The following is a 12,623-nucleotide window of genomic DNA, read 5'->3' as shown; positions in this document are numbered from 1 at the left end:
ACAAATCAATTCTTTTAAACACTGGATTTATTTTCTCCAAATTGCTTCACAATTAAAATGAATATTTATATGCGATTGAGACGAAAATGCTTGCTAATTTGAACCTCAACGAAATAGCAGTAAACTCTGAAAAATCTAACATATTATACACTACTGGCCATTAAAATTGCTACACCACGAAGATGACGTGCTACAGATGCGAAATTTAACCGACAGAAAGAAGATGCTGTGAGATGCAGATGATTAGCTTTTCAGAGCATTCACACAAGGTTGGCGCCGGTGGCGACACCTACAACATGCTGACATGCGGAAAGTTTCCAACCGATTTCTCATACAGAAACAGCAGTTGACCGGCGCTGCCTGGTTAAACGTTGTTGTAATGCCTCGTGTAAGGAGGAGAAATGCGTACCATCACGATTCCGACTTTGATAAAGGTCGAATTGTAGCTTATCGCGATTGCGGTCTATCGTTTCGCGACATCGCTGCTCGCGTTGGTCGAGATCCACTGACTGTTAGCACAATATGGAATCGTGGGTTCAGGAGGGTAATATGGAACGCCGTGCTGGGTCCCAACGGCCTCGTATGAATAGCAGTCGAGATGACAGGCATCTTATCCGCACGGCTGTAACGGATCGTGCAGCCACGTCTCGATCCCTGAGTCAACAGATGGGGACGTTTGCAAGACAACAACCATCTGCACGAACAGTTCGACGACGTTTGCAGCAGCATGGACTATCAGCTGGGAGACCATGGCTGCGGTTACCCTTGACGCTGCGTCACAGACAGGAGCGCCTGCGATGGCGTACTCAACGACGAACCTGGGTGCACGAATGGCAAAAGGTCATTTTTTCGGATGAATCCAGGTTCCGTTTACAGCATCATGATGGTCGCATCCGTGTTTGGCGACATCGCGGTGAACGCACATTGGAAGCGCGTATTCGTCATCGCCATACTGCCGTATCACCCGGCGTGATGGTATGGAGTGCCATTGGTTACACGTCTCGGTCACCTCTTGTTCGCATTGACGGCACTTTGAACAGTGGACGTTACATTTCAGATGTGTTACGACCCGTGGCTCTACCCTTCATTCGATCCCTGCGAAAACCTACATTTCAGCGGGATAATGTACGACCGCATGTTGCAGGTCTTGTACGGGCTGGATACAGAAAATGTTCGACTGCTGCCCTGGCCAGCACATTCTCCCGATCTCTCACCAATTGGAAACGTCTGGTCAATGGTGTCCGAGCAACTGGCTCGTCACAATACGCCAGTCACTACTCTTGATGAACTGTGGTATCGTGTTGAAGCTGCATGGGCTGCTGTACCTATAAACGCCATCCAAGCTCTGGTTGACTCAATGGCCAGGCGTATCAAGGCCGTTATTACAGCCAGAGGTGGTTGTTCTGGGTACTGATTTCTCAGGATCTATGCACCCAAATTACGTGAAAATGTAATCACATATCAGTTCTAGTATAATATATTTGTCCAATGAATACCCGTTTATCATCTGCATTTCTTCTTGGTGTAGCAATTTTAATGGCCAGTAGTGTTTTTCACAATGGCATGCACGTTGATGTGCTCAAAAGTACAATAAATGGTTGCTTGAGTGAAGCTCGCTTGGGACACACTGTCCTCTTGACAAATGGCGGAAACCTTTAAATAAACAGAAGACTGCTATGGAACCACGAATGGCTTTTCAAAATCTGTTCAGATTCCAAACACAAGTTAAAATCGAATCCGAGATCCAAATAAGTAAAGACAATGAAAAGTTGTGGAACTACTCTCGCAAATTGTGATATGCCCAGGGCAAAAGTAGCAGCAGCGCCAAAATAGCGACACTTACTCGCTCGATTCAGCGAAAACTGCACCAGGCCGCGACCACGCACCTCTTTCTCTCTCGACGTGTCCTCTCTCCCACGCGTCACCACACAGCCTCCTCCACTTCTCGTTCCTCTCCACTAGCAGAAAAACACCGCTCGGAGGAGAGGATTCACAACATTCACTACAGTGACGATCACTACCGCTTACAGTATATCCATCAACTGCCCAGAGGCTGGTACACTGTGTATGCTGTGTTGCCACTCATTGGTAGTAGGGATTATAGGGGCATTCGGACCCAAAAGTGTGTCACCGATGACGTCATCAATCAGTCATGGGCTTTTCCCATCCCCTCCCCCCTTTGACAAAGGCCAATTGCCTTATGTATAAAATGACAAGAAATTCAAATTTTGGTGTGAAATTCAAAAATGGCAGTAAATTCAAAAAGTAGACTACCTGCATTAGTGTGTTTTGTACGGAATCAGGGTTGCTGTCCTAAGTATAAATTGGCAGGAAATACAAAATTGCGCATTGTCATGCTGGCTGGCCTGGAATATTGACCCTGACTCTATAATGTCACAATCCAGCTCTGACCTGTTGGGCTATTTATACCAGCATAAGATTCTGGTATACTGTCTGAGGCTGGAATACTGGCTCTGGCTCTATGATGACATAATCCAAATCGCTGGGAAATTCAAAATGGTGCATTGTCACGCTGGCTAACCTGGAATTCTGGGACATGCTCTATGATATCACAATGCATTTCAGACCTGATGGACTACTTATAACAGTGTATAATTCTGGTAAACTACCCAAGAGCTGGAATATGAGGACAGTCCAACTACGACATCTCAATCCAGCTCGTATCTGTTGGGCTGTTAATAACTGTAATAACTGCGTGGAATTCTGGCGTACTGTCCAAGACTTGAGACACTGGCCCAGTCCTACTATAACATAAACATTTAAGCAAGTGTCACCCTAAATTTAACTTTGGAATGTCATACAGCATAGGCCTGCCTGTTGATCTGCTTGACATACTACTCCAACCTGCTATTCACACAGCGATCTTTGGTCACTGCGACTCATAACTCGAAGTTTGGCTCTGTCCACTTGCATCTTTATTTAAACAAACACTGGGAGAGGGAAAAGGATCATCCCGCCTCCACCATCTGTAAGCGTACGTACCGCTTGGAAATTTGTGGTGAGTTCCTGTGGGAAAAAGCTGCTGCGGCCATCGGTTCCTACGCGTGCCTACTAATTAACCTAACTTAAACTAACTTACGCTAAGGACAACACTCACCTTTGCCCGAGGGAGGGCTCGAACCTCCGACGGGGGGAGCCGCGCGAACCGTGGCAAGGTGCCCGGCACTGCTTTACGCTGAGCTGGGCCACTTCCCCCATGTCCAGGAATCGTTAGCGCTAGGATTTCACCGGGAACAAGTCCCGCCCAGTCACCCCCGGTTTTCCCGGTCTTTGTTCGGCGCCTGGGCATCGTTTCAGTTGACGCACGCGGTTCACCGCGTTCGGCTGCACTTAGAGTGAATGTTAAATTAATATCTTGCTAGCTCTTAAATTTTGCCAGATAGTTAAAAGACACGTTACAAAAAACGTGCACAATTGGCCTCAGTTGTGCCAGGTACTTCCACAGCAAACATAAGAGAAAAAAATTTAGCACTGAATTATTTAAATACGATAACTCAGTATTCAGATGAATAGCCTATGAAGAAACGTACTTCTATGTGAGAAAAAGCACCCAAAGCTAAAACAGGAAAATCCTACCCTCAAAGAATAATTTGCTTGGAGAAAGAGGAACCACAGTATACTTGACACTTGAGTTTCAGAACTCAGACTGTATATGTGAAACAAGCACCAATGATCACCATACTTCCAGAGGGCATCAAAATTACTTTGTTCTTGCTAGATCGATTCAAGCTCTTTTTGCGTGTTATTCACTGAATAGTTTTGCTGAAAAGTCTTAGGGATGGAAGAAGAACTAGCAAAGCATGAAGGACGTTTTACAGCCGTGAAACACTGGAGCATTTATTTCCTCCATAACTGCTCTGTGACAAACATACACATCATCATTATTATTTTTAAAAAATGGTTTGAATGACATTTACGAAATTAATAACTCTTTTGGTTAAAAAACAGACAGGACAAAGAATAAAGACAGATTATTTTCCTGAGACGTTTGCAACAGCATATAGGACACTAATCACACAGAAACAGGCACATTTCTTTATAACCTCGTTTATAATGTGCAGGGATGGCACTGGAAGAATTTATTAGTTAAAATCACCCATTACCCATGCAAATACTAACGAAATATGTAATTTAAGCAAATATCTTACTGCTTTCATTAGGCATTTCTACTTTATGGGATTCGTATATTCTTTAATTTTCGTGAGCTGCTATGAGGGCCTACATAAACAAAACGACTTTGACTTATTTCTACAAAACGTTGATTTTAGACAACGGAGTTATTCCACTGACTCCGTGGCTTTACAACCGACATGACAGGTTCAAGACCATTGTTTTCGCATTGTTTGTTTGCTGTTACCCTCAAATAAACGTATTATAATAAGTGAATTAGTTAATGAAAATTTGTCCTTATTGCCCTTAAAGAACATCACGTTATTTTTTTCTTTTCTATTGCTGGCGATGCTTTCAATTCTCTATAAATATATTTATTTCTTTAATAATGCACATTCATACTATATTACTATCCAGAAAAACTTAAATTTCTTATCATTACTGAATTTCATCACAGTGTAACATGTGTTGGACTGTGGCGATAACAACTTTGATGTAGATCCAGTTTGCAGAACTGGCGGCTGTTTAGGGGAGGGCCTTACACTACGGATAGGCGTGGAGGGGGATGAATAGGCGGGACTTGTTCCGGGTGAAATCCTAGCGCTAAGGGCACGTCCCATGTCCACTGGTGCTACGCTTAAATAACCTCCAACCCCACTCTGACATTACAATTTAAACAATTCACTCCTCCACAGCAGCTACCAAAAGTTCAAAATGTTAAGAAAATCCATTTACCCCAGTTTAAAATTATGAGAAGTCTGCTGACTGTTAAACTACAGAGCACTCGTTCTAACTTAAAAACTTATTACCCCACTGGTGCAGCCTGTATGGTTGTCAATATCACGATTAGTAGGCATGGGAGAGGTATCCACATACTTCCGCGCGCATCAGGCAGCGCTGGACACCTCCACCAAAGACCACGCAGAGCTGTGTAACACTTCAAGGCTGTCTTCAAACCGTTGGCAAACCCAGGCACCAAATGCTGCAGGGCGTACGATGCACTGCTACGTACTAACCAGCTTTCACCTGCAAGTATAGAACAGCAGGAGGCACGTCATACAGTGAGGAATGCAAGAGATCACGTCTCGTTACGTGGTCCTGCAAACTGCTTGCTCGGACCTCGCCACGCCCTGCACGACGTCACACGGTTCCACGAAAGCAACAAACCACGGTGTGTCCGCTTTCTCCTACACGAGACGGGTCTAGAGCATCTGCCATCCCACCTTAAAGTCTGAGTCCGATATGAAGATGGCATCTGTTCTTTCGGACATGTCCGAAAGAACCGTGCAGCTTTCTAGAATGAAATTACAATTAAATCAACACCATTAGCTGCTGACGGGCGTTGATATACATCAACGACGACAGTTGAAAATGTGTGCCCCGACCGGGACTCGAACCCCGGATCTCCTGCTTACATGGTAGACGCTCTATCCATCTGAGCCACCGAGGGCACAGAGGATAGTGCGAATGCAGGGATTTATCGCCGGCACGCTCCCCGTGAGACACACAATTCTCAACTTTTAGTGCACACACTACAGTCGTAGTGCCCCTGTCATTATACCCATTACTCGCGGCAGAAAATCCACCGAGTCCCGTCCGAAAGAACAGATACCGTCTTCATATCGTTTAAGGCTAACCGCCTGATGACCTTCTTCAGTGCGGCTGCACACGAATTACCTGAACTATTACGGGACTCGGTGGACTGTCTGCCGCGAGTAATGGGTATAATGGCAGGGGCACACACTTGTGGACTATTAAGTTGAGAATGTGGGTCTCACGGAGAGCGTGCCGGCGATAAATCCCTGCAATCGCACTAGCCTCTGTGCCCTCGGCGGCTAAGATGGATAGAGCGGATGCCATGTAAGCAGGAGATCCCGGGTTCGAGTCCCGGTTGGGGCACACATTTTTAACTGTCCCTGTTGATGTATATCAACGCCCGTCAGCAGCTAATGGTATTGATTTACTTGTCATTTCATTAAAGTTTGAGGGCTGAACTCAGCGTTGAAAACAGGGAATATCCATTGCTACGAACTCATGAATTCAATAATAACTCCTTTGTAATCATCTCGTATTTTGTTCATGTAGTAACATCTCGGAGCTGTATTTAACACATTTAAATTAGCGACAAGATAATAAATTTTCCACGTAAATCTGAGAATTTCTGCGTCAAATCAATCTCCATCCTACGGATGGACATATACATCTAAGAATTAAATGTAATTATCACCTAGAAGATACACATGACAGCAATATTGTAACAGAATTTAGCATCTAAGAGTCCATCTCACTATGTGCTTTACAGTGCATACTTAACATCAGACGTCTCCATAGGATTTACAAATGGCGGCAGGTGGTACACATACAGCAAGTAACTGAATTTTCGCGTCAGTTTTATGATGAAATCAACGAATAACGTATCGAAATCAGTGAAATTCCCACCTAAAGAAGTTATAGTCTTATGCTTTTAAAATTTCATATCGACAATACGGAATTTGACGTTGAAAACAGTAAAAATAATTTGAATTATCACGTTAAGATGAATCTGTGGCGGGAATACAAAGAACTGTGGTGCAGGTGTGATCGGTGCTTTGTTTGGAATCCCGCTGCATGTGGTGGAGAAGAAATTCCACAAGACTGTGTTTATGATGACTCAATTCAGAGGCGTATGGACAATTATTTCGCGAAACCTTAATGCTAAACTTTACAGAATCTAGAAGTGAGACAGACAACAGAACGATCCACATCTCATGTAAGCGCCTTGCTGAAGTATTGTTACTCAATTATGGGGATTTTATACGTAGGACATTCGACCTCTGTGAGGGGGGGAGGGAGAGAAGTGGAGAAATTCCATGACTGATTAATGACGTCTTAGATTATGTCATTGGTGACACAACTTTGGTCCCAAATAGTGTCAATGCCGATGATCCTTCTAATCGGCTGACATCGTCTGGGTAGTTAGATTTTGGAATTTTCCCACACTGAACACGGCACAATTTTGGTGTCGCATATCTGCAACTTCTGACAGGAAACGCAGATTCGTCGCACCAGAAATGCTCAAGGGATGTGCGGTCTGCTAATCTTCCAAGACCGTGACCCCTTGTGGCCAACGGAAACCGCCCAGTGTGTGGCCACAACATTTCTGTGAACCAGCAGCTGAGCAGGGGAAACCTTGAGCCATTCCTGATTCATAGCGATGCTACCGACCAAAGTCCGTCACTGTACCGTACAGGCCTGGCTCAGCAAAGAGAAATTTGCAAATCTTACACCAGAAGCAGTAAACGGTGTATTTCCGTCCAGCATAGTTGAGAACATTAAGATGCCAATTTTACTTATCATCGTAAACCGATATTCGTGACAGTACTGTCACATCACCCCATTACCTCATATTCTTGAAAGAATAAAACTCCCTGGATGGCGATCTCCGATCGTCTCTGATTAATGGCTTCACAAGAGAACAAGAGAAACGAATTGTAATCCAAATTAATCACCAGAAATCGAAAAGGCCCAAAACTCCCAGCAATCTTCTATCCAATGATAAGAGGAAAAGCAAAAATTTGAACTAAGGGAAACTTCATCCCTGAATCAACGAAAAATTAGTACAACTGCATCTTTAGAATGGATTTTAGATTGCAGGGTTGTAATAATGGGTAAAAAGAATTAATAACATTATCTGGCTACATCCCCAGTGTTTCAAATTATTTGAACATGTGAACGTTTATAAAAAATGAAATAATATTTCTCCCATTAACCAGCACAAGTTTATTGGCTGCTGCATTTGGCCAGACACATGCATAAACTAAAATAAATAAATAAAATTTAAGCGTTAAATCATTGGAGCGTGATCAGCTCTTGTAAATGTTGGCTAGTGCCTTACTTGTTATTATAATGTCTCAGTGTGTAGCGTTGTGCATGTCCAGTCGTTAATAAAACAATAGAAACAAGTATTTATGCATAAGTATTTGTGTGGGCTAATTCTATACAAATTGGTAGCTCGGTGTGGGTACATCATTCGCCCTAGCTGGGAATGCCAGAGGGGCAACCCAAAGGGCGAGCAGGCCGAGGCACGCCGAGACAAGAGGCACGCGACCTGCCGCCTTTTCGGGGATTAGTGTAAGGTAAGCGGTGCACTCGTCCCCTCTCTCTATCCTCGACGCTACCCTTTTGGGACGGTGTGCGGACATTTGCCACGCCGGACATTTGCCACGCCGGACATCTGCCACGATTTTACCTGCTCCGAAGGGTTGGGCCCCTTGTTTCCCCCTCCTCCTCCTCACCCGCCGCCCGCCCCTGGAACTGCTTTTAGTAACTTCACTTTAGTGGCACTGTCATCAGTAACATTACCGTCGCAGTCGCGCAGTAAAGTACTTACTGAGCCTTTCCGCTGGTTTACTTAACATAGGACCAGAATCTCTTTGGATTTTCCGCCACATTCCGTTGTGGAAACTATTAAATACATCTTGCACTGATATCCGCACCAAATTTCGAGCCTCAGTAAAACTTCGCCAATCTTGGAGGTTTTGCGCTCGTCTAAATTATACGCGCCTTTTTCGGTGCTCCTGCAGCAGCTTTCTGCCGTGTTTTGTGTACCGTGGGGAATCAGTTCCGTATCTTATTAATTTATTTTGTATGAATCTCTCGAGTGCGGTGATACTATTTCTTTGAAATTAAGCCACATATGGTCTTCACTTACATAGTTTGGAAGGATTGGAGACTGTCTCTTAGAAAGACGCCAACCGAAACTTTTAAAAAAGCATTTAGAACAATTACGGAATTGTTTTCTATCTACAATAGTGTCTGAAAAAGTATTTTTGTCAACATACGGAAGGTAGATTGAAGTCACTGCCAACTATTATTGTATGAGTAGGGTACCTATTTGTGATGAGACTCAAGTTTTCTGTGAACTGTTCAGTAACTGTTTCGTCTGAGACCGGGGGCGGTAAATGGACCCAGCTATTAATTTATTCCGGTTGTCGAATACAAACTCTGCCAATACTAAGTCACAGGAACTATCTGCTTCAATGTCGCTTGTGAGCTGGAACCCACATTACATTATTTTTCCTTAAGTTGTGCTTCTTATTTCTGTTGTGCAGATCATTACAATTACGGCTTTTCCCTCCAAAACCTAGGATGCCTTCTCTGTGACCCTATAAATACCAGAGCTAAACAATGTAGAACAACAACGTACGTTACAAGCACAGCATTCTGTATTACTTCATTTCCTTATTTCTAACATTTTAAAATTGTACGTCGACTTTAGATGACATGTCAATCAAAGATGTTCTTATCTCTATTTAGTGAACGTATTTTCAGTCATGTTTTGAACATTGTCCCGCTACACCTTATTAACTAATGTTTCGCCGCAAGGGATATCGGATTTTAGAGGATAAATTAATATGGAGTATGTCGTTCTTCTTTTCAAACATTCACATACCCATTTCTTCTTTCCTTATTGTCTTTTGGGCGTGCAGTTGTAGTAATTAAAGTAGGCACAAATGCAATGATCAAAAAGAAATGATTAGCGTACATTCGCAATCTCTTTACATCGTTCCTTTCTTGTTGCTCCCATGGCAATGGACTGTTTCTATCGCAATCAGTAAGCGTGAAAGGAAGCTACCGTACAGACAGAGGGATATATATTTATACTTGGCAGAACTAATTATGTACTGACATAATCGTCGGTATTGCTTTCGTTTCCTAAAAGCTATAAATATTTCTATTTCGGAAAATAAACTCTGTATTTCGCCAAGATGTCGAAGAAGACGGTCCCTTACGTACTGGTTGTATCGAGAAAGATGTGGAGACGGCGGTTTGACAGCGGACAGAAGAAGTACGAGGAAGGGCGTCCCTTACCTGAGGGATCGCTACTCAAGCTACCTGCCGAAGGGGCAAGTGTGGCAAAGGTCCGGCGTGGCAAATGTCCGGCGCGGCAAATGTCCAGCATTCTTTTGGGACACCTGTTGTCTTCAGGACCGACAGCACTACCGTTCCTGAAACACTCGAAGACCCCTGTGAGCCTAAGAAATCTTGCTTTTCTCCTTCTTTACAAATCCATCGGCCGATCCTGACATTTACTCTTAAGTGAAAGAGGTACCGTGCCGTTACTTTTACTATTTGAAACGATCTGCATAAAAAGAAGAAAAAGAAAACAAGCACTGTTTCCAATCCGAAAACAGACAGCGTAAAAGATGGATGTCAAATTATTTTGGGTAATGAAAGAAAGACGAATAACTCATGGTTATACCCAAAAAAAATTACATCTAAAATTACAGTTGGTATTCTTATTTTATATCAATCTTCGTAACAGGCACATATGAACTAGAGTTTCTATATGATTGGTTCCGCAAGGGTGACTAAGTCTATTTGCTACATTTACGAAACAATTCGCTAAGGTGACGGTAAGAGCCTATACATACACGATCTCAACATAAACATCTATTCTACCTAACTCAGCCCTCTCATTGCCTCAACTTGCGGCTGGCAAGGAAAATCACTAAGAAACACAGACGGCTGGCTGTTTCCCCAGGGCGTACACTCGCAGCCGCTGGAAATCCCAAGTACACTTTCGCAACATCACGTCAAAGACCCCTCTCCCGTCAATAACGCATAAAGGCCATACCCTTCCGAACTCTATTAGTGGCCGAGATTAACGATCTCCCGAAACAGACTACTCCCGAATACTCATAATAACAAAGCACTGCTTTTTATACTCGGAACAGCCAATCAAACATCAAAGAATGAGGCACCGTACAAGATAATACAGAGAAATTAAGAAAGTGACGGAACGACACATGACATTTTATTACCCCTCGCTGTTGAAGCTTCTGAAACAAATGACGGTTCTCGAAGCTCGCCGCTGCATTACATCATCTACACAGGAGCGCCAAAGAAACTGGTATGGGCTTGCGTATTCAAATACAGATATGTGTAAACAGGCAGAATACGGCGCTACGATCGGCAACGCCTATATAAGACAACAAGTGTCTGGAGCAGCTGTTAGATCGGTTACTGCAGCTACAATGTCATGTTATCAAGATTTAAGTGAGTTTGAACGTGGTGTTATAGTTGGCGCACAAGCGATGGGACACAGCATCTCCGAGGCAGCGATGAAGTGGAGATTTTCAAAAATTCAAATGGCTCTGAGCACTATGGGACTCAACTGCTGAGGTTATTAGTCCCCTAGAACTTAGAACTAGTTAAACCTAACTAACCTAAGGACATCACAAACATCCATGCCCGAGGCAGGATTCGAACCTGCGACCGTAGCGGAGAGATTTTCCTGTACGATTATTTCACGAGTGTACTGTGGCCGGCCGGTGTGGCCGAGCGGTTCTAGGTGCTTCAGTCTGGAACCGCACGACCGCTCCGGTCGCAGGTTCGAATCCTGCCTCGTGCATGGATGTGTGTGATGTCCTTAGGTTAGTTAGGTTTAAGTAGTTATAAGTTCTGGGGGACTGATGCCCTCAGATGTTAAGTCCCACAGTGCTCAGAGCCATTTGAACCATTTGAAGTGTACCGTGAATATCAGGAATCCGATAAAACATCAAATCTCCGACATCGTTACGGCCGGAAAAACATCCTGCAAGGACAGGACCAACAGTGACTGAAGAGAATCGTTCAACGCGACAGAAGTGCAACCCTTCCGCAAATTGCTGCAGATTTCAATGCTGAACCATCAACAAGTGTCAGCGTGTGAAACATTCAACGAAACATCATTGATATGGGCTTTCGGAGCCGAAGGTCCACTCGTGTACCCTTGATGACTGCACGACACCAAGCTTTCGCCTCCGCCTGTGCCCGTCAACCCCGACATTGGACTGTTGATGAATGGAAACATATTGCCTGGTCGGACGAGTCTCATTTCAAACTGAATCGAGCGGATGGACATCTATGGGTATGGAGATAACCTCATGAATCCATGGACCCTGCATGTCTTCAGGGTACTGTTCAAGCTCGTGGGGGTTCTGTAATGGTGTGGGTCGTGTGCAGTTGGGGTGATACGGGACCCCTGATACGTCTAGATACGACTCTGACAAGTGACATGTACGTAAGCATCCTGTCTGATCACCTGCATCCATTCATGTCCATTGTGCATTCCGATGGACTTGGGCAATTCCAGCAGGACAATGCGACACCCCACACGTCCAGAATTGCTACAGAGTGGCTCCAGAAACACTCTTCTGAGTTTAAACACTTCCGCTGGCCACCAAACTCCCCAGACGCGAACATTATTGAGCATATCTGGGATGCCTTGCAACTCTCACGGATTTATGGACAGCCGTTCAGGATTCACGGTGTCGATTCCCTCCGGCACTACTTTAGACATTAGTCGAGTCATGCCGCGTCGTGTTGCGGCAGTTCTGCGTGCTCGCGGGGGCCCTAAACGACATTAGGCAGGTGTACCAGTTTCTTTGGTTCTTCAGTGTACAACAGTCCGCAACATGCATTAGCTTTCAGACAATGAAAGGATCTGCATCAAACGGGACAAGCAATTA

General features: G+C 44.2%; 1 protein-coding gene across 2 annotated transcripts in view; it reads left to right on the top strand.

Annotated features, from left to right (window-relative positions):
- LOC124554721 overlaps positions 1-12,623 on the top strand; it is a 127,581-nt gene that overhangs the window by 101,091 nt on the left and 13,867 nt on the right. The window contains exon 5 of one of the 2 annotated variants that reach the window (XR_006968422.1): positions 8,122-8,246. The exons of the other annotated variant lie outside the window; for it this stretch is intronic. The gene's annotated coding sequence lies outside the window, so the exon portion shown is untranslated. The remainder of the gene's footprint in view (positions 1-8,121; positions 8,247-12,623) is intronic. 2 annotated transcript variants of the gene reach the window in all.

Source organism: Schistocerca americana, chromosome X (assembly GCF_021461395.2).
Source record: "Schistocerca americana isolate TAMUIC-IGC-003095 chromosome X, iqSchAmer2.1, whole genome shotgun sequence".
Taxonomy (NCBI): Eukaryota; Metazoa; Arthropoda; class Insecta; order Orthoptera; family Acrididae; genus Schistocerca; species Schistocerca americana.
This window is presented reverse-complemented; position numbering and strand designations above follow the sequence as displayed.